The 15,770-nt window shown below is 47.1% G+C and overlaps 31 non-coding genes across 31 annotated transcripts; all 31 read left to right on the forward strand.

The window, feature by feature from the left end:
* The first annotated feature begins 137 nt into the window (after positions 1–137).
* On the forward strand, positions 138–256 carry LOC123173369 (5S ribosomal RNA). The gene has a single exon (XR_006486147.1). It is a non-coding gene; the product is annotated as a 5S ribosomal RNA (ribosomal RNA).
* A 368-nt stretch (positions 257–624) lies between these two features.
* On the forward strand, positions 625–743 carry LOC123173424 (5S ribosomal RNA). The gene has a single exon (XR_006486196.1). It is a non-coding gene; the product is annotated as a 5S ribosomal RNA (ribosomal RNA).
* Positions 744–1,114: 371 nt separating this feature from the next.
* Positions 1,115–1,233, forward strand: LOC123173277 (5S ribosomal RNA). Its single transcript, XR_006486061.1, has one exon. It is a non-coding gene; the product is annotated as a 5S ribosomal RNA (ribosomal RNA).
* Positions 1,234–1,605: 372 nt separating this feature from the next.
* On the forward strand, positions 1,606–1,724 carry LOC123173101 (5S ribosomal RNA). The gene has a single exon (XR_006485895.1). It is a non-coding gene; the product is annotated as a 5S ribosomal RNA (ribosomal RNA).
* A 373-nt stretch (positions 1,725–2,097) lies between these two features.
* On the forward strand, positions 2,098–2,216 carry LOC123173360 (5S ribosomal RNA). Its single transcript, XR_006486139.1, has one exon. It is a non-coding gene; the product is annotated as a 5S ribosomal RNA (ribosomal RNA).
* A 373-nt stretch (positions 2,217–2,589) lies between these two features.
* LOC123173316 (5S ribosomal RNA) lies at positions 2,590–2,708 on the forward strand. Its single transcript, XR_006486097.1, has one exon. It is a non-coding gene; the product is annotated as a 5S ribosomal RNA (ribosomal RNA).
* A 373-nt stretch (positions 2,709–3,081) lies between these two features.
* LOC123173310 (5S ribosomal RNA) lies at positions 3,082–3,200 on the forward strand. Its single transcript, XR_006486091.1, has one exon. It is a non-coding gene; the product is annotated as a 5S ribosomal RNA (ribosomal RNA).
* Positions 3,201–3,571: 371 nt separating this feature from the next.
* On the forward strand, positions 3,572–3,691 carry LOC123173203 (5S ribosomal RNA). Its single transcript, XR_006485990.1, has one exon. It is a non-coding gene; the product is annotated as a 5S ribosomal RNA (ribosomal RNA).
* A 371-nt stretch (positions 3,692–4,062) lies between these two features.
* LOC123173278 (5S ribosomal RNA) lies at positions 4,063–4,181 on the forward strand. The gene has a single exon (XR_006486062.1). It is a non-coding gene; the product is annotated as a 5S ribosomal RNA (ribosomal RNA).
* Positions 4,182–4,551: 370 nt separating this feature from the next.
* LOC123173257 (5S ribosomal RNA) lies at positions 4,552–4,670 on the forward strand. Its single transcript, XR_006486042.1, has one exon. It is a non-coding gene; the product is annotated as a 5S ribosomal RNA (ribosomal RNA).
* Positions 4,671–5,039: 369 nt separating this feature from the next.
* LOC123173344 (5S ribosomal RNA) lies at positions 5,040–5,158 on the forward strand. Its single transcript, XR_006486124.1, has one exon. It is a non-coding gene; the product is annotated as a 5S ribosomal RNA (ribosomal RNA).
* Positions 5,159–5,955: 797 nt separating this feature from the next.
* Positions 5,956–6,074, forward strand: LOC123173271 (5S ribosomal RNA). Its single transcript, XR_006486056.1, has one exon. It is a non-coding gene; the product is annotated as a 5S ribosomal RNA (ribosomal RNA).
* A 370-nt stretch (positions 6,075–6,444) lies between these two features.
* Positions 6,445–6,563, forward strand: LOC123173329 (5S ribosomal RNA). Its single transcript, XR_006486109.1, has one exon. It is a non-coding gene; the product is annotated as a 5S ribosomal RNA (ribosomal RNA).
* A 370-nt stretch (positions 6,564–6,933) lies between these two features.
* On the forward strand, positions 6,934–7,052 carry LOC123173380 (5S ribosomal RNA). The gene has a single exon (XR_006486157.1). It is a non-coding gene; the product is annotated as a 5S ribosomal RNA (ribosomal RNA).
* Positions 7,053–7,426: 374 nt separating this feature from the next.
* Positions 7,427–7,545, forward strand: LOC123173375 (5S ribosomal RNA). The gene has a single exon (XR_006486153.1). It is a non-coding gene; the product is annotated as a 5S ribosomal RNA (ribosomal RNA).
* Positions 7,546–7,914: 369 nt separating this feature from the next.
* On the forward strand, positions 7,915–8,033 carry LOC123173144 (5S ribosomal RNA). The gene has a single exon (XR_006485935.1). It is a non-coding gene; the product is annotated as a 5S ribosomal RNA (ribosomal RNA).
* Positions 8,034–8,402: 369 nt separating this feature from the next.
* Positions 8,403–8,521, forward strand: LOC123173267 (5S ribosomal RNA). Its single transcript, XR_006486052.1, has one exon. It is a non-coding gene; the product is annotated as a 5S ribosomal RNA (ribosomal RNA).
* A 370-nt stretch (positions 8,522–8,891) lies between these two features.
* LOC123173373 (5S ribosomal RNA) lies at positions 8,892–9,010 on the forward strand. The gene has a single exon (XR_006486151.1). It is a non-coding gene; the product is annotated as a 5S ribosomal RNA (ribosomal RNA).
* A 369-nt stretch (positions 9,011–9,379) lies between these two features.
* On the forward strand, positions 9,380–9,498 carry LOC123173147 (5S ribosomal RNA). The gene has a single exon (XR_006485937.1). It is a non-coding gene; the product is annotated as a 5S ribosomal RNA (ribosomal RNA).
* A 371-nt stretch (positions 9,499–9,869) lies between these two features.
* On the forward strand, positions 9,870–9,988 carry LOC123173220 (5S ribosomal RNA). Its single transcript, XR_006486006.1, has one exon. It is a non-coding gene; the product is annotated as a 5S ribosomal RNA (ribosomal RNA).
* A 370-nt stretch (positions 9,989–10,358) lies between these two features.
* LOC123173132 (5S ribosomal RNA) lies at positions 10,359–10,477 on the forward strand. Its single transcript, XR_006485924.1, has one exon. It is a non-coding gene; the product is annotated as a 5S ribosomal RNA (ribosomal RNA).
* Positions 10,478–10,848: 371 nt separating this feature from the next.
* LOC123173251 (5S ribosomal RNA) lies at positions 10,849–10,967 on the forward strand. The gene has a single exon (XR_006486036.1). It is a non-coding gene; the product is annotated as a 5S ribosomal RNA (ribosomal RNA).
* A 370-nt stretch (positions 10,968–11,337) lies between these two features.
* On the forward strand, positions 11,338–11,456 carry LOC123173082 (5S ribosomal RNA). Its single transcript, XR_006485876.1, has one exon. It is a non-coding gene; the product is annotated as a 5S ribosomal RNA (ribosomal RNA).
* Positions 11,457–11,828: 372 nt separating this feature from the next.
* On the forward strand, positions 11,829–11,947 carry LOC123173291 (5S ribosomal RNA). Its single transcript, XR_006486074.1, has one exon. It is a non-coding gene; the product is annotated as a 5S ribosomal RNA (ribosomal RNA).
* Positions 11,948–12,318: 371 nt separating this feature from the next.
* Positions 12,319–12,437, forward strand: LOC123173297 (5S ribosomal RNA). Its single transcript, XR_006486080.1, has one exon. It is a non-coding gene; the product is annotated as a 5S ribosomal RNA (ribosomal RNA).
* A 369-nt stretch (positions 12,438–12,806) lies between these two features.
* On the forward strand, positions 12,807–12,925 carry LOC123173122 (5S ribosomal RNA). Its single transcript, XR_006485915.1, has one exon. It is a non-coding gene; the product is annotated as a 5S ribosomal RNA (ribosomal RNA).
* Positions 12,926–13,296: 371 nt separating this feature from the next.
* Positions 13,297–13,415, forward strand: LOC123173221 (5S ribosomal RNA). The gene has a single exon (XR_006486007.1). It is a non-coding gene; the product is annotated as a 5S ribosomal RNA (ribosomal RNA).
* Positions 13,416–13,787: 372 nt separating this feature from the next.
* On the forward strand, positions 13,788–13,906 carry LOC123173323 (5S ribosomal RNA). Its single transcript, XR_006486103.1, has one exon. It is a non-coding gene; the product is annotated as a 5S ribosomal RNA (ribosomal RNA).
* Positions 13,907–14,275: 369 nt separating this feature from the next.
* Positions 14,276–14,394, forward strand: LOC123173123 (5S ribosomal RNA). The gene has a single exon (XR_006485916.1). It is a non-coding gene; the product is annotated as a 5S ribosomal RNA (ribosomal RNA).
* A 372-nt stretch (positions 14,395–14,766) lies between these two features.
* LOC123173293 (5S ribosomal RNA) lies at positions 14,767–14,885 on the forward strand. Its single transcript, XR_006486076.1, has one exon. It is a non-coding gene; the product is annotated as a 5S ribosomal RNA (ribosomal RNA).
* Positions 14,886–15,257: 372 nt separating this feature from the next.
* LOC123173343 (5S ribosomal RNA) lies at positions 15,258–15,376 on the forward strand. The gene has a single exon (XR_006486123.1). It is a non-coding gene; the product is annotated as a 5S ribosomal RNA (ribosomal RNA).
* Positions 15,377–15,770: the final 394 nt, after the last annotated feature.

Raw genomic sequence — 15,770 nt, forward strand, 5'->3', positions numbered from 1 at the left:
GGGGGGGGGGAGTAAGTAGTATATATAGGGCATTATCCATTATTAGGCAACGGTTGTAATGGTAGTAAGAATGGCAATCATCTTTGAAGTGGACCTGGGAGTGGCAAGCATAAGGGACGAAGGCGGGGTAACATGTCGGATGCGATCATACCAGCACTAAATGACCGGATCCCATAAGAACTCCGAAGTTAAGCGTGCTTGGGCGAGAGTAGTACTAGGTTGGGTGACCTCCTGGAAAATCCTCGTGTTGCATTACCTTTTTAATTATTTTTTGCGCCTCGTGACAAACATATCGCATGTGCGCGATATATATTAACCCCGTTATATTATTTTTGACATTTGCGATATGTTTTAGCTCGCTGCTCATTGGCACGCGTCTAGAGGCGGCTTTGTGGCGCGAGGAGCGCGTTCTGAAAGGGGTAAAAAAATACGTGTTGCTGCGGTATAGAGGGAGGGGTGGAAACCGTGGTAAACTCGTCTCCGTGTTTGAGGGGGGGGGAAGTAGTATATATAGGGCATTATCCATTATTAGGCAACGGTTGTAATGGTAGTAAGAATGACAATCATCTTTGAAGTGCACATGGGAGTGGCAAGCATAAGGGACGAAGGCGGGGGTAACGTATCGGATGCGATCATACCAGCACTAAAGCATCGGATCCCATCAGAACTCCGAAGTTAAGCGTGCTTGGGCGAGAGTAGTACTAGGATGGGTGACCTCCTGGGAAGTCCTCGTGTTGCATTCCATTTTTACTTATTTTTTGTGCCTCGTGACAAACATATCGCATGTGCGCGATATATATTAATCCCGTTATATTATTTTTGACATTTGCGATATGTTTTAGCTCGCTGCCCATTGGTCACGCGTCTAGAGGCGGTTTTGTGGCGCGAGGAGCGCGTTTTGAAAGGTGTAAAAAAATACGTGTTGCTGCGGTATAGAGGGAGGGGTGGAAACCGTGGTAAACTCGTCTCCGTGTTTGAGGGGGGGGACTAAGTAGTATATATAGGGCATTATCCATTATTAGGCAACGGTTGTAATGGTAGTAAGAATGGCAATCATCTTTGCAGTGGACCTGGGAGTGGCAAGCATAAGGGACGAAGGAGGGGGTAACATGTCGGATGCGATCATACCAGCACTAAATGACCGGATCCCATAAGAACTCCGAAGTTAAGCGTGCTTGGGCGAGAGTAGTACTAGGATGGGTGACCTCCTGGAAAATCCTCGTGTTGCATTCCCTTTTTAATTATTTTTTGCGCCTCGTGACAAACATATCGCATGTGCGCGATATATATTAACCCCGTTATATTATTTTTGACATTTGCGATATGTTTTAGCTCGCTGCTCATTGGTCACGCGTCTAGAGGCGGCTTTGTGGCGCGAGGAGCGCGTTCTGAAAGGGGTAAAAAAATACGTGTTGCTACGGTATAGAGGGAGGGGTGGAAACCGTGGTAAACTCGTCTCCGTGTTTGAGGGGGGGGGAGTAAGTAGTATATATAGGGCATTATCCATTATTAGGCAACGGTTGTAATGGTAGTAAGAATGGCAATCATCTTTGCAGTGGACCTGGGAGTGGCAAGCATAAGGGACGAAGGCAGGGTTAACATGTCGGATGCGGTCATACCAGCACTAAAGCACCGGATCCCATCAGAACTCTGTAGTTAAGCGTGCTTGGGCGAGAGTAGTACTAGGATGGGTGACCTCCTGGGAAGTCCTCGTGTTGCATTCCCTTTTTAATTATTTTTTGCGGCTCGTGACAAACATATCGCATGTGCGCGATATATATTAACCCCGTTATATTATTTTTGACATTTGCGATATGTTTTAGCTCGCTCCTCATTGGTCACGCGTCCAGAGGCGGCTTTGTGGCGCGAGGAGCGCGTTCTGAAAGGGGTAAAAAATACGTGTTGCTGCGGTATAGAGGGAGGGGTGGAAACCGTGGTAAACTCGTCTCCGTGTTTGAGGGGGGGGGGGAGTAAGTAATATATATAGGGCATTATCTATTATTAGGCAACGGTTGTAATGGTAGTAAGAATGACAATCATCTTTGCAGTGGACCTGGGAGTGGCAAGCATAAGGGACGAAGGCGGGGGTAACATGTCGGATGCGATCATACCAGCAGTAAATGACCGGATCCCATAAGAACTCCGAAGTTAAGCGTGCTTGGGCGAGAGTAGTACTAGGATGGGTGACCTCCTGGAAAATCCTCGTGTTGCATTCCCTTTTTAATTATTTTTTGTGCCTCGTGACAAACATATCGCATGTGCGCGATATATATTAACCCCGTTATATTATTTTTGACATTTGCGATATGTTTTAGCTCGCTGCTCATTGGTCACGCGTCTAGAGGCGGCTTTGTGGCGCGAGGAGCGCGTTCTGAAAGGGGTAAAAAAATACGTGTTGCTGCGGTATAGAGGGAGGGGTGGAAACCGTGGTAAACTCGTCTCCGTCTTTGAGGGGGGGGGGAGTAAGTAGTATATATAGGGCATTATCCATTATTAGGCAACGGTTGTAATGGTAGTAAGAATGACAATCATCTTTGCAGTGGACCTGGGAGTGGCAAGCATAAGGGACGAAGGCGGGGGTAACGTGTCGGATGCAATCATACCAGCACTAAAGCACCGGATCCCATCAGAACTCCGTAGTTAAGCGTGCTTGGGCGAGAGTAGTACTAGGATGGGTGACCTCCTGGGAAGTCCTCGTGTTGCATTCCCTTTTTAATTATTTTTTGCGGCTCGTGACAAACATATCGCATGTGCGCGATATATATTAACCCCGTTATATTATTTTTGACATTTGCGATATGTTTTAGCTCGCTCCTCATTGGTCACGCGTCTAGAGGCGGCTTTGTGGCGCGAGGAGCGCGTTCTGAAAGGGGTAAAAAATAGGTGTTGCTGCGGTATAGAGGGAGGGGTGGAAACCGTGGTAAACTCGTCTCCGTGTTTGAGGGGGGGGGGGAGTAAGTAATATATATAGGGCATTATCTATTATTAGGCAACGGTTGTAATGGTAGTAAGAATGACAATCATCTTTGCAGTGGACCTGGGAGTGGCAAGCATAAGGGACGAAGGCGGGGGTAACATGTGGGATGCGATCATACCAGCACTAAAGCACCGGATCCCATCAGAACTCTAAAGTTAAGCGTGCTTGGGTGAGAGTAGTACTAGGATGGGTGACCTCGTGGGAAGTCCTCGTGTTCCATTCCCTTTTTAATTATTTTTTGCGCCTCGTGACAAACATATTGCATGTGCGCGATATATATTAACCCCGTTATATTATTTTTGACATTTGCGATATGTTTTAGCTCGCTGCTCATTGGTCACGCGTCTAGAGGCGGCTTTGTGGCGCGAGAAGCGCGTTGTGAAAGGGGTAAAAAAATACGTGTTGCTGCGGTATAGAGGGAGGGGTGGAAACCGTGGTAAACTCGTCTCCGTGTTTGAGGGGGGGGAGTAAGTAGTATATATAGGGCATTATCCATTATTAGGCAACGGTTGTAATGGTAGTAAGAATGACAATCATCTTTGAAGTGGACCTGGGAGTGGGAAGCATAAGGGACGAAGGCGGGGGTAACATATCGGATGCGGTCATACCAGCACTAAAGCACCGGATCCCATCAGAACTCCGTAGTTAAGCGTGCTTGGGCGAGAGTAGTACTAGGATGGGTGACCTCCTGGGCAAGTCCTCGTGTTGCATTCCATTTTTACTTATTTTTTGTGCCTCGTGACAAACATATCGCATGTGCGCGATATATATTAATCCCGTTATATTATTTTTGACATTTGCGATATGTTTTAGCTCGCTGCTCATTGGTCACGCGTCTAGAGGCGGTTTTGTGGCGCGAGGAGCGCGTTTTGAAAGGTGTAAAAAAATACGTGTTGCTGCGGTATAGAGGGAGGGGTGGAAACCGTGGTAAACTCGTCTCCGTGTTTGAGGGGGGGGAGTAAGTAGTACATATAGGGCATTATCCATTATTAGGCAACGGTTGTAATGGTAGTAAGAATGGCAATCATCTTTGCAGTGGACCTGGGAGTGGCAAGCATAAGGGACGAAGGCGGGGTTAACATGTCGGATGCGATCATACCAGCACTAAATGACCGGATCCCATAAGAACTCCGAAGTTAAGCGTGCTTGGGCGAGAGTAGTACTAGGATGGGTGACCTCCTGGAAAATCCTCGTGTTGCATTCCCTTTTTAATTATTTTTTGCGCCTCGTGACAAACATATCGCATGTGCGCGATATATATTAACCCCGTTATATTATTTTTGACATTTGCGATATGTTTTAGCTCGCTGCTCATTGGTCACGCATCTAGAGGCGGCTTTGTGGCGCGAGGAGCGCGTTCTGAAAGGGGTAAAAAATACGTGTTGCTGCGGTATAGAGGGAGGGGTGGAAACCGTGGTAAACTCGTCTCCGTGTTTGAGGGGGGGGAGTAAGTAGTATATATAGGGCATTATCCATTATTAGGCAACGGTTGTAATGGTAGTAAGAATGACAATCATCTTTGGAGTGGACCTGGGAGTGGCAAGCATAAGGGACGAAGGCGGGGGTAACATGTCGGATGCGATCATACCAGCACTAAATGACCGGATCCCATCAGAACTCCGAAGTTAAGCGTGCCTGGGCGAGAGTAGTACTAGGATGGGTGACCTCCTGGAAAATCCTCGTGTTGCATTCCCTTTTTAATTATTTTTTGCGCCTCGTGACAAACATATCGCATGTGCGCGATATATATTAACCCCGTTATATTATTTTTGACATTTGCGATATGTTTTAGCTCGCTGCACATTGGCACGCGTCTAGAGGCGGCTTTGTGGCGCGAGGAGCGCGTTCTGAAAGGGGTAAAAAAATACGTGTTGCTGCGGTATAGAGGGTGGGGTGGAAACCGTGGTAAACTCGTCTCCGTGTTTGAGGGGGGGAGTAAGTAGTATATATAGGGCATTATCCATTATTAGGCAACGGTTGTAATGGTAGTAAGAATGGCAATCATCTTTGCAGTGGACCTGGGAGTGGCAAGCATAAGGGACGAAGGCGGGGGTAACATGTCTTATGCGATCATACCAGCACTAAAGCACCGGATCCCATCAGAACTCCGAAGTGAAGCGTGCTTGGGTAAGAGTAGTCCTAGGATGGGTGACCTCGTGGGAAGTCCTCGTGTTGCATTCCCTTTTTAATTATTTTTTGCGGCTCGTGACAAACATATCGCATGTGCGCGATATATATTAACCCCGTTATATTATTTTTGACATTTGCGATATGTTTTAGCTCGCTGCTCATTGGTCACGCGTCTAGAGGCGGCTTTGTGGCGCGAGGAGCGCGTTCTGAAAGGGGTAAAAAATACGTGTTGCTGCGGTATAGTGGGAGGGGTGGAAACCGTGGTAAACTCGTCTCCGTGTTTGAGGGGGGGGGAAGTAGTATATATAGGGCATTATCCATTATTAGGCAACGGTTGTAATGGTAGTAAGAATGACAATCATCTTTGCAGTGGACCTGGGAGTGGCAAGCATAAGGGACGAAGGCGGGGGTAACATGTCGGATGCGATCATACCAGCACTAAAGCACCGGATCCCATTGTCCTTGTGTTGCATTCCATTTTTACTTATTTTTTGTGCCTCGTGACAAACATATCGCATGTGCGCGATATATATTAATCCCGTTATATTATTTTTGACATTTGCGATATGTTTTAGCTCGCTGCTCATTGGTCACGCGTCTAGAGGCGGTTTTGTGGCGCGAGGAGCGCGTTCTGAAAGGGGTAAAAAAATTCTTGTTGCTGCGGTATAGAGGGAGGGGTGGAAACCGTGGTAAACTCGTCTCCGTGTTTGAGGGGGGGGGAGTAAGTAGTATATATAGGGCATTATCCATTATTAGGCAACGGTTGTAATGGTAGTAAGAATGACAATCATCTTTGCAGTGGACCTGGGAGTGGCAAGCATAAGGGACGAAGGCGGGGGCAACATATCGGATGCGATCATACCATCCCTAAAGCACCGGATCCCATAAGAACTCCGAAGTTAAGCGTGCTTGGACGAGAGTAGTACTAGGATGGGTGACCTCCTGGGAAGTCCTCGTGTTGCATTCCCTTTTTAATTATTTTTTGCGCCTCATGACAAACATATCACATGTGCGCGATATATATTAACCCCGTTATATTATTTTTGACATTTGCGATATGTTTTAGCTCGCTGCTCATTGCTCATGCGTCTAGAGGCGGCTTTGTGGCGCGAGGAGCGCGTTCTGAAAGGGGTAAAAAATACGTGTTGCTGCGGTATAGAGGGAGGGGTGGAAACCGTGGTAAACTCGTCTCCGTGTTTGAGGGGGGGGAGTAAGTAGTATATATAGGGCATTATCCATTATTAGGCAACGGTTGTAATGGTAGTAAGAATGACAATCATCTTTGCAGTGGACCTGGGAGTGGCAAGCATAAGGGACGAAGGCGGGGGTAACATGTGGGATGCGATCATAGCAGCACTAAAGCACCGGATCCCATCAGAACTCCGAAGTTAAGCGTGCTTGGGTAAGAGTAGTCCTAGGATGGGTGACCTCGTGGGAAGTCCTCGTGTTGCATTCCCTTTTTAATTATTTTTTGCGGCTCGTGACAAACATATCGCATGTGCGCGATATATATTAACCCCGTTATATTATTTTTGACATTTGCGATATGTTTTAGCTCGCTGCTCATTTGTCACGCGTCTAGAGGCGGCTTTGTGGCGCGAGGAGCGCGTTCTGAAAGGGGTAAAAAAATACGTGTTGTTGCGGTATAGAGGGAGGGGTGGAAACCGTGGTAAACTCGTCTCCGTGTTTGAGGGGGGGAGTAAGTAGTATATATAGGGCATTATCCATTATTAGGCAACGGTTGTAATGGTAGTAAGAATGACAATCATCTTTGAAGTGGACCTGGGAGTGGCAAGCATAAGGGACGAAGGCGGGGGTAAAATGTCGGAAGCAATCATACTAGCACTAAAGCACCGGATCCCATCAGAACTCCGAAGTTAAGCGTGCTTGGGTGAGAGTAGTACTAGGATGGGTGACCTCCTGGGAAGTCCTCGTGTTCAATTCCATTTTTACTTATTTTTTGTGCCTCGTGACAAACATATCGCATGTGCGCGATATATATTAATCCCGTTATATTATTTTTGACATTTGCGATATGTTTTAGCTCGCTGCTCATTGGTCACGCGTCTAGAGGCGGTTTTGTGGCGCGAGGAGCGGGTTTTGAAAGGTGTAAAAAAATACGTGTTGCTGCGGTATAGAGGGAGGTGTGGAAACCGTGGTAAACTCGTCTCCGTGTTTGAGGGGGGGGGGGAGTAAGTAGTATATATAGGGCATTATCCATTATTAGGCAACGGTTGTAATGGTAGTAAGAATGGCAATCATCTTTGAAGTGGACCTGGGAGTGGCAAGCATAAGGGAGGAAGGCGGGGGTAACATGTCGGATGCGATCATACCAGCACTAAAGCACCGGATCCCATCACAACTCCAAAGTTAAGCGTGCTTGGGTGAGAGTAGTACTAGGATGGGTGACCTCCTGGGAAGTCCTCGTGTTGAATTCCATTTTTACTTATTTTTTGTGCCTCGTGACAAACATATCGCATGTGCGCGATATATATTAATCCCGTTATATTATTTTTGACATTTGCGATATGTTTTAGCTCGCTGCTCATTGGCACGCGTCTAGAGGCGGCTTTGTGGCGCGAGGAGCGCGTTCTGAAAGGGGTAAAAAAATACGTGTTGCTGCGGTATAGAGGGTGGGGTGGAAACCGTGGTAAACTCGTCTCCGTGTTTGAGGGGGGGAGTAAGTAGTATATATAGGGCATTATCCATTATTAGGCAACGGTTGTAATGGTAGTAAGAATGGCAATCATCTTTGCAGTGGACCTGGGAGTGGCAAGCATAAGGGACGAAGGCGGGGGTAACATGTAGGATGCGATCATACCAGCACTAAAGCACCGGATCCCATCAGAACTCCGAAGTGAAGCGTGCTTGGGCGAGAGTAGTACTAGGATGGGTGACCTCCTGGGAAGTCCTCGTGTTCCATTCCCTTTTTAATTATTTTTTGCGCGTCGTGACAGACATATCGCATGTGCGCGATATATTAACCCCGTTATATTATTTTTGACATTTGCGATATGTTTTAGCTCGCTGCTCATTGGTCACGCGTCTAGAGGCGGCATTGTGGCGCGAGGAGCGCGTTCTGAAATGGGTAAAAAAATACGTGTTGCTGCGGTATAGAGGGAGGGGTGGAAACCGTGGTAAACTCGTCTCTGTGTTTGAGGGGGGGGAGTAAGTAGTATATATAGGGCATTATCCATTATTAGGCAACGGTTGTAATGGTAGTAAGAATGACAATCATCTTTGCAGTGGACCTGGGAGTGGCAAGCATAAGGGACGAAGGCGGGGGTAACATGTCGGAAGCGATCATACCAGCACTAAAGCACCGGATCCCATCAGAACTCCGTAGTTAAGCGTGCTTGGGTGAGAGTAGTACTAGGATGGGTGACCTCCTGGGAAGTCCTCGTGTTGAATTCCATTTTTACTTATTTTTTGTGCCTCGTGACAAACATATCGCATGTGCGCGATATATATTAATCCCGTTATATTATTTTTGACATTTGCGATATGTTTTAGCTCGCTGCTCATTGGTCACGCGTCTAGAGGCGGTTTTGTGGCGCGAGGAGCGCGTTTTGAAAGGTGTAAAAAAATACGTGTTGCTGCGGTATAGAGGGAGGTGTGGAAACCGTGGTAAACTCGTCTCCGTGTTTGAGGGGGGGGAGTAAGTAGTATATATAGGGCATTATCCATTATTAGGCAACGGTTGTAATGGTAGTAAGAATGGCAATCATCTTTGAAGTGGACCTGGGAGTGGCAAGCATAAGGGACGAAGGCGGGGTAACATGTCGGATGCGATCATACCAGCACTAAATGACCGGATCCCATCACAACTCCGAAGTTAAGCGTGCTTGGGCGAGAGTAGTACTAGGATGGGTGACCTCCTGGAAAATCCTCGTGTTGCATTCCCTTTTTAATTATTTTTTGCGCCTCGTGACAAACATATCGCATGTGCGCGATATATATTAACCCCGTTATATTATTTTTGACATTTGCGATATGTTTTAGCTCGCTGCTCATTGGCACGCGTCTAGAGGCGGCTTTGTGGCGCGAGGAGCGCGTTCTGAAAGGGGTAAAAAAATACGTGTTGCTGCGGTATAGAGGGTGGGGTGGAAACCATGGTAAACTCGTCTCCGTGTTTGAGGGGGGGAGTAAGTAGTATATATAGGGCATTATCCATTATTAGGCAACGGTTGTAATGGTAGTAAGAATGGCAATCATCTTTGCAGTGGACCTGGGAGTGGCAAGCATAAGGGACGAAGGCGGGGGTAACATGTAGGATGCGATCATACCAGCACTAAAGCACCGGATCCCATCAGAACTCCGAAGTGAAGCGTGCTTGGGCGAGAGTAGTACTAGGATGGGTGACCTCCTGGGAAGTCCTCGTGTTCCATTCCCTTTTTAATTATTTTTTGCGCGTCGTGACAAACATATCGCATGTGCGCGATATATATTAACCCCGTTATATTATTTTTGACATTTGCGATATGTTTTAGCTCGCTGCTCATTGGTCACGCGTCTAGAGGCGGCATTGTGGCGCGAGGAGCGCGTTCTGAAATGGGTAAAAAAATACGTGTTGTTGCGGTATAGAGGGAGGGGTGGAAACCGTGGTAAACTCGTCTCCGTGTTTGAGGGGGGGGAGTAAGTAGTATATATAGGGCATTATCCATTATTAGGCAACGGTTGTAATGGTAGTAAGAATGACAATCATCTTTGCAGTGGACCTGGGAGTGGCAAGCATAAGGGACGAAGGCGGGGGTAACATGTCGGAAGCGATCATACCAGCACTAAAGCACCGGATCCCATCAGAACTCCGAAGTTAAGCGTGCTTGGGTGAGAGTAGTACTAGGATGGGTGACCTCCTGGGAAGTCCTCGTGTTGAATTCCATTTTTACTTATTTTTTGTGCCTCGTGACAAACATATCGCATGTGCGCGATATATATTAATCCCGTTATATTATTTTTGACATTTCCGATATGTTTTAGCTCGCTGCTCATTGGTCACGCGTCTAGAGGCGGTTTTGTGGCGCGAGGAGCGCGTTTTGAAAGGTGTAAAAAAATACGTGTTGCTGCGGTATAGAGGGAGGCGTGGAAACCGTGGTAAACTCGTCTCCGTGTTTGAGGGGGGGGAGTAAGTAGTATATATAGGGCATTATCCATTATTAGGCAACGGTTGTAATGGTAGTAAGAATGGCAATCATCTTTGAAGTGGACCTGGGAGTGGCAAGCATAAGGGACGAAGGCGGGGTAACATGTCGGATGCGATCATACCAGCACTAAATGACCGGATCCCATCAGAACTCCGAAGTTAAGCGTGCTTGGGCGAGAGTAGTACTAGGATGGGTGACCTCCTGGGAAGTCCTCGTGTTGCATTCCCTTTTAAATTATTTTTTGCGCCTCGTGACAAACATATCGCATGTGCGCGATATATATTAACCCCGTTATATTATTTTTGACATTTGCGATATGTTTTAGCTCGCTGCTCATTGGTCACGCGTCTAGAGGCGGCATTGTGGCGCGAGGAGCGCGTTCTGAAAGGGGTAAAAAAATACGTGTTGCTGCGGTATAGAGGGAGGGGTGGAAACCGTGGTAAACTCGTCTCCGTGTTTGAGGGGGGGGAGTAAGTAGTATATATAGGGCATTATCCATTATTAGGCAACGGTTGTAATGGTAGTAAGAATGACAATCATCTTTGCAGTGGACCTGGGAGTGGCAAGCATAAGGGACGAAGGCGGGGGTAACATGTGGGATGCGATCATACCAGCACTAAAGCACCGGATCCCATTAGAACTCCGAAGTTAAGCGTGCTTGGGTAAGAGTAGTCCTAGGATGGGTGACCTCGTGGGAAGTCCTCGTGTTGCATTCCCTTTTTAATTATTTTTTGCGGCTCGTGACAAACATATCGCATGTGCGCGATATATATTAACCCCGTTATATTATTTTTGACATTTGCGATATGTTTTAGCTCGCTGCTCATTGGTCACGCGTCTAGAGGCGGCTTTGTGGCGCGAGGAGCGCGTTCTGAAAGGGGTAAAAAAATACGTGTTGTTGCGGTATAGAGGGAGGGGTGGAAACCGTGGTAAACTCGTCTCCGTGTTTGAGGGGGGGAGTAAGCAGTATATATAGGGCATTATCCATTATTAGGCAACGGTTGTAATGGTAGTAAGAATGACAATCATCTTTGCAGTGGACCTGGGAGTGGCAAGCATAAGGGACGAAGGCGGGGGTAACATGTAGGATGCGATCATACCAGCACTAAAGCACCGGATCCCATCAGAACTCCGAAGTGAAGCGTGCTTGGGCGAGAGTCGTACTAGGATGGGTGACCTCCTGGGAAGTCCTCGTGTTGCATTCCCTTTTTAATTATTTTTTGCGCGTCGTGACAAACATATCGCATGTGCGCGATATATATTAACCCCGTTATATTATTTTTGACATTTGCGATATGTTTTAGCTCGCTGCTCATTGATCACGCGTCTAGAGGCGGCATTGTGGCGCGAGGAGCGCGTTCTGAAATGGGTAAAAAAATACGTGTTGCTGCGGTATAGAGGGAGGGGTGGAAACCGTGGTAAACTCGTCTCCGTGTTTGAGGGGGGGGGAGTAAGTAGTATATATAGGGCATTATCCATTATTAGGCAACGGTTGTAATGGTAGTAAGAATGACAATTATCTTTGCAGTGGACCTGGGAGTGGCAAGCATAAGGGACGAAGGCGGGGGTAACATGTCGGAAGCGATCATACCAGCACTAAAGCACCGGATCCCATCAGAACTCCGAAGTTAAGCGTGCTTGGGTGAGAGTAGTACTAGGATGGATGACCTCCTGGGAAGTCCTCGTGTTGAATTCCATTTTTACTTATTTTTTGTGCCTCGTGACAAACATATCGCATGTGCGCGATATATATTAATCCCGTTATATTATTTTTGACATTTGCGATATGTTTTAGCTCGCTGCTCATTGGTCACGCGTCTAGAGGCGGTTTTGTGGCGCGAGGAGCGCGTTTTGAAAGGTGTAAAAAAATACGTGTTGCTGCGGTATAGAGGGAGGTGTGGAAACCGTGGTAAACTCGTCTCCGTGTTTGAGGGGGGGGAGTAAGTAGTATATATAGGGCATTATCCATTATTAGGCAACGGTTGTAATGGTAGTAAGAATGGCAATCATCTTTGAAGTGGACCTGGGAGTGGCAAGCATAAGGGACGAAGGCGGGGGTAACATGTCGGATGCGATCATACCAGCACTAAATGACCGGATCCCATCAGAACTCCGAAGTTAAGCGTGCTTGGGTGAGAGTAGTACTAGGATGGGTGACCTCCTGGAAAATCCTCGTGTTGCATTCCCTTTTTAATTATTTTTTGCGCCTCGTGACAAACATATCGCATGTGCGCGATATATATTAACCCCGTTATATTATTTTTGACATTTGCGATATGTTTTAGCTCGCTGCTCATTGGCACGCGTCTAGAGGCGGCTTTGTGGCGCGAGGAGCGCGTTCTGAAAGGGGTAAAAAAATACGTGTTGCTGCGGTATAGAGGGTGGGGTGGAAACCGTGGTAAACTCGTCTCCGTGTTTGAGGGGGGGAGTAAGTAGTATATATAGGGCATTATCCATTATTAGGCAACGGTTGTAATGGTAGTAAGAATGGCAATCATCTTTGCAGTGGACCTGGGAGTGGCAAGCATAAGGGACGAAGGCGGGGGTAACATGTAGGATGCGATCATACCAGCACTAAAGGACCGGATCCCATCAGAACTCCGAAGTGAAGCGTGCTTGGGCGAGAGTAGTACTAGGATGGGTGACCTCCTGGGAAGTCCTCGTGTTGCATTCCCTTTTTAATTATTTTTTGCGCGTCGTGACAAACATATCGCATGTGCGCGATATATATTAACCCCGTTATATTATTTTTGACATTTGCGATATGTTTTAGCTCGCTGCTCATTGGTCACGCGTCTAGAGGCGGCATTGTGGCGCGAGGAGCGCGTTCTGAAATGGGTAAAAAAATACGTGTTGCTGCGGTATAGAGGGAGGGGTGGAAACCGTGGTAAACTCGTCTCCGTGTTTGAGGGGGGGGAGTAAGTAGTATATATAGGGCATTATCCATTATTAGGCAACGGTTGTAATGGTAGTAAGAATGACAATTATCTTTGCAGTGGACCTGGGAGTGGCAAGCATAAGGGACGAAGGCGGGGGTAACATGTCGGAAGCGATCATACCAGCACTAAAGCACCGGATCCCATCAGAACTCCGAAGTTAAGCGTGCTTGGGTGAGAGTAGTACTAGGATGGGTGACCTCCTGGGAAGTCCTCGTGTTGAATTCCATTTTTACTTATTTTTTGTGCCTCGTGACAAACATATCGCATGTGCGCGATATATATTAATCCCGTTATATTATTTTTGACATTTGCGATATGTTTTAGCTCGCTGCTCATTGGTCACGCGTCTAGAGGCGGTTTTGTGGCGCGAGGAGCGCGTTTTGAAAGGTGTAAAAAAATACGTGTTGCTGCGGTATAGAGGGAGGTTTGGAAACCGTGGTAAACTCGTCTCCGTGTTTGAAGGGGGGGGAGTAAGTAGTATATATAGGGCATTATCCATTATTAGGCAACGGTTGTAATGGTAGTAAGAATGGCAATCATCTTTGAAGTGGACCTGGGAGTGGCAAGCATAAGGGACGAAGGCGGGGGTAACATGTCGGATGCGATCATACCAGCACTAAATGACCGGATCCCATCAGAACTCCGAAGTTAAGCGTCCTTGGGCGAGAGTAGTACTAGGATGGGTGACCTCCTGGAAAATCCTCGTGTTGCATTCCCTTTTTAATTATTTTTTGCGCCTCGTGACAAACATATCGCATGTGCGCGATATATATTAACCCCGTTATATTATTTTTGACATTTGCGATATGTTTTAGCTCGCTGCTCATTGGCACGCGTCTAGAGGCGGCTTTGTGGCGCGAGGAGCGCGTTCTGAAAGGGGTAAAAAAATACGTGTTGCTGCGGTATAGAGGGTGGGGTGGAAACCGTGGTAAACTCGTCTCCGTGTTTGAGGGGGGGAGTAAGTAGTATATATAGGGCATTATCCATTATTAGGCAACGGTTGTAATGGTAGTAAGAATGGCAATCATCTTTGCAGTGGACCTGGGAGTGGCAAGCATAAGGGACGAAGGCGGGGGTAACATGTAGGATGCGATCATACCAGCACTAAAGGACCGGATCCCATCAGAACTCCGAAGTGAAGCGTGCTTGGGCGAGAGTAGTACTAGGATGGGTGACCTCCTGGGAAGTCCTCGTGTTGCATTCCCTTTTTAATTATTTTTTGCGCGTCGTGACAAACATATCGCATGTGCGCGATATATATTAACCCCGTTATATTATTTTTGACATTTGCGATATGTTTTAGCTCGCTGCTCATTGGTCACGCGTCTAAAGGCGGCATTGTGGCGCGAGGAGCGCGTTCTGAAATGGGTAAAAAAATACGTGTTGCTGCGGTATAGAGGGAGGGGTGGAAACCGTGGTAAACTCGTCTCCGTGTTTGAGGGGGGGGGAGTAAGTAGTATATATAGGGCATTATCCATTATTAGGCAACGGTTGTAATGGTAGTAAGAATGACAATTATCTTTGCAGTGGACCTGGGAGTGGCAAGCATAAGGGACGAAGGCGGGGGTAACATGTCGGAAGCGATCATACCAGCACTAAAGCACCGGATCCCATCAGAACTCCAAAGTTAAGCGTGCTTGGGTGAGAGTAGTACTAGGATGGGTGACCTCCTGGGAAGTCCTCGTGTTGAATTCCATTTTTACTTATTTTTTGTGCCTCGTGACAAACATATCGCATGTGCGCGATATATATTAATCCCGTTATATTATTTTTGACATTTGCGATATGTTTTAGCTCGCTGCTCATTGGTCACGCGTCTAGAGGCGGTTTTGTGGCGCGAGGAGCGCGTTTTGAAAGGTGTAAAAAAATACGTGTTGCTGCGGTATAGAGGGAGGTGTGGAAACCGTGGTAAACTCGTCTCCGTGTTTGAGGGGGGGGGAGTAAGTAGTATATATAGGGCATTATCCATTATTAGGCAACGGTTGTAATGGTAGTAAGAATGGCAATCATCTTTGAAGTGGACCTGGGAGTGGCAAGCATAAGGGACGAAGGCGGGGGTAACATGTCGGATGCGATCATACCAGCACTAAATGACTGGATCCCATCAGAACTCCGAAGTTAAGCGTGCTTGGGTGAGAGTAGTACTAGGATGGGTGACCTCCTGGAAAATCCTCGTGTTGCATTCCCTTTTTAATTATTTTTTGCGCCTCGTGACAAACATATCGCATGTGCGCGATATATATTAACCCCGTTATATTATTTTTGACATTTGCGATATGTTTTAGCTCGCTGCTCATTGGCACGCGTCTAGAGGCGGCTTTGTGGCGCGAGGAGCGCGTTCTGAAAGGGGTAAAAAAATACGTGTTGCTGCGGTATAGAGGGTGGGGTGGAAACCGTGGTAAACTCGTCTCCGTGTTTGAGGGGGGGAGTAAGTAGTATATATAGGGCATTATCCATTATTAGGCAACGGTTGTAATGGTAGTAAGAATGGCAATCATCTTTGCAGTGGACCTGGGAGTGGCAAGCATAAGGGACGAAGGCGGGGGTAACATGTAGGATGCGATCATACCAGCACTAAAG

Source organism: Triticum aestivum, unplaced genomic scaffold (assembly GCF_018294505.1).
Source record: "Triticum aestivum cultivar Chinese Spring unplaced genomic scaffold, IWGSC CS RefSeq v2.1 scaffold54592, whole genome shotgun sequence".
Classification (NCBI taxonomy): domain Eukaryota; kingdom Viridiplantae; phylum Streptophyta; class Magnoliopsida; order Poales; family Poaceae; genus Triticum; species Triticum aestivum.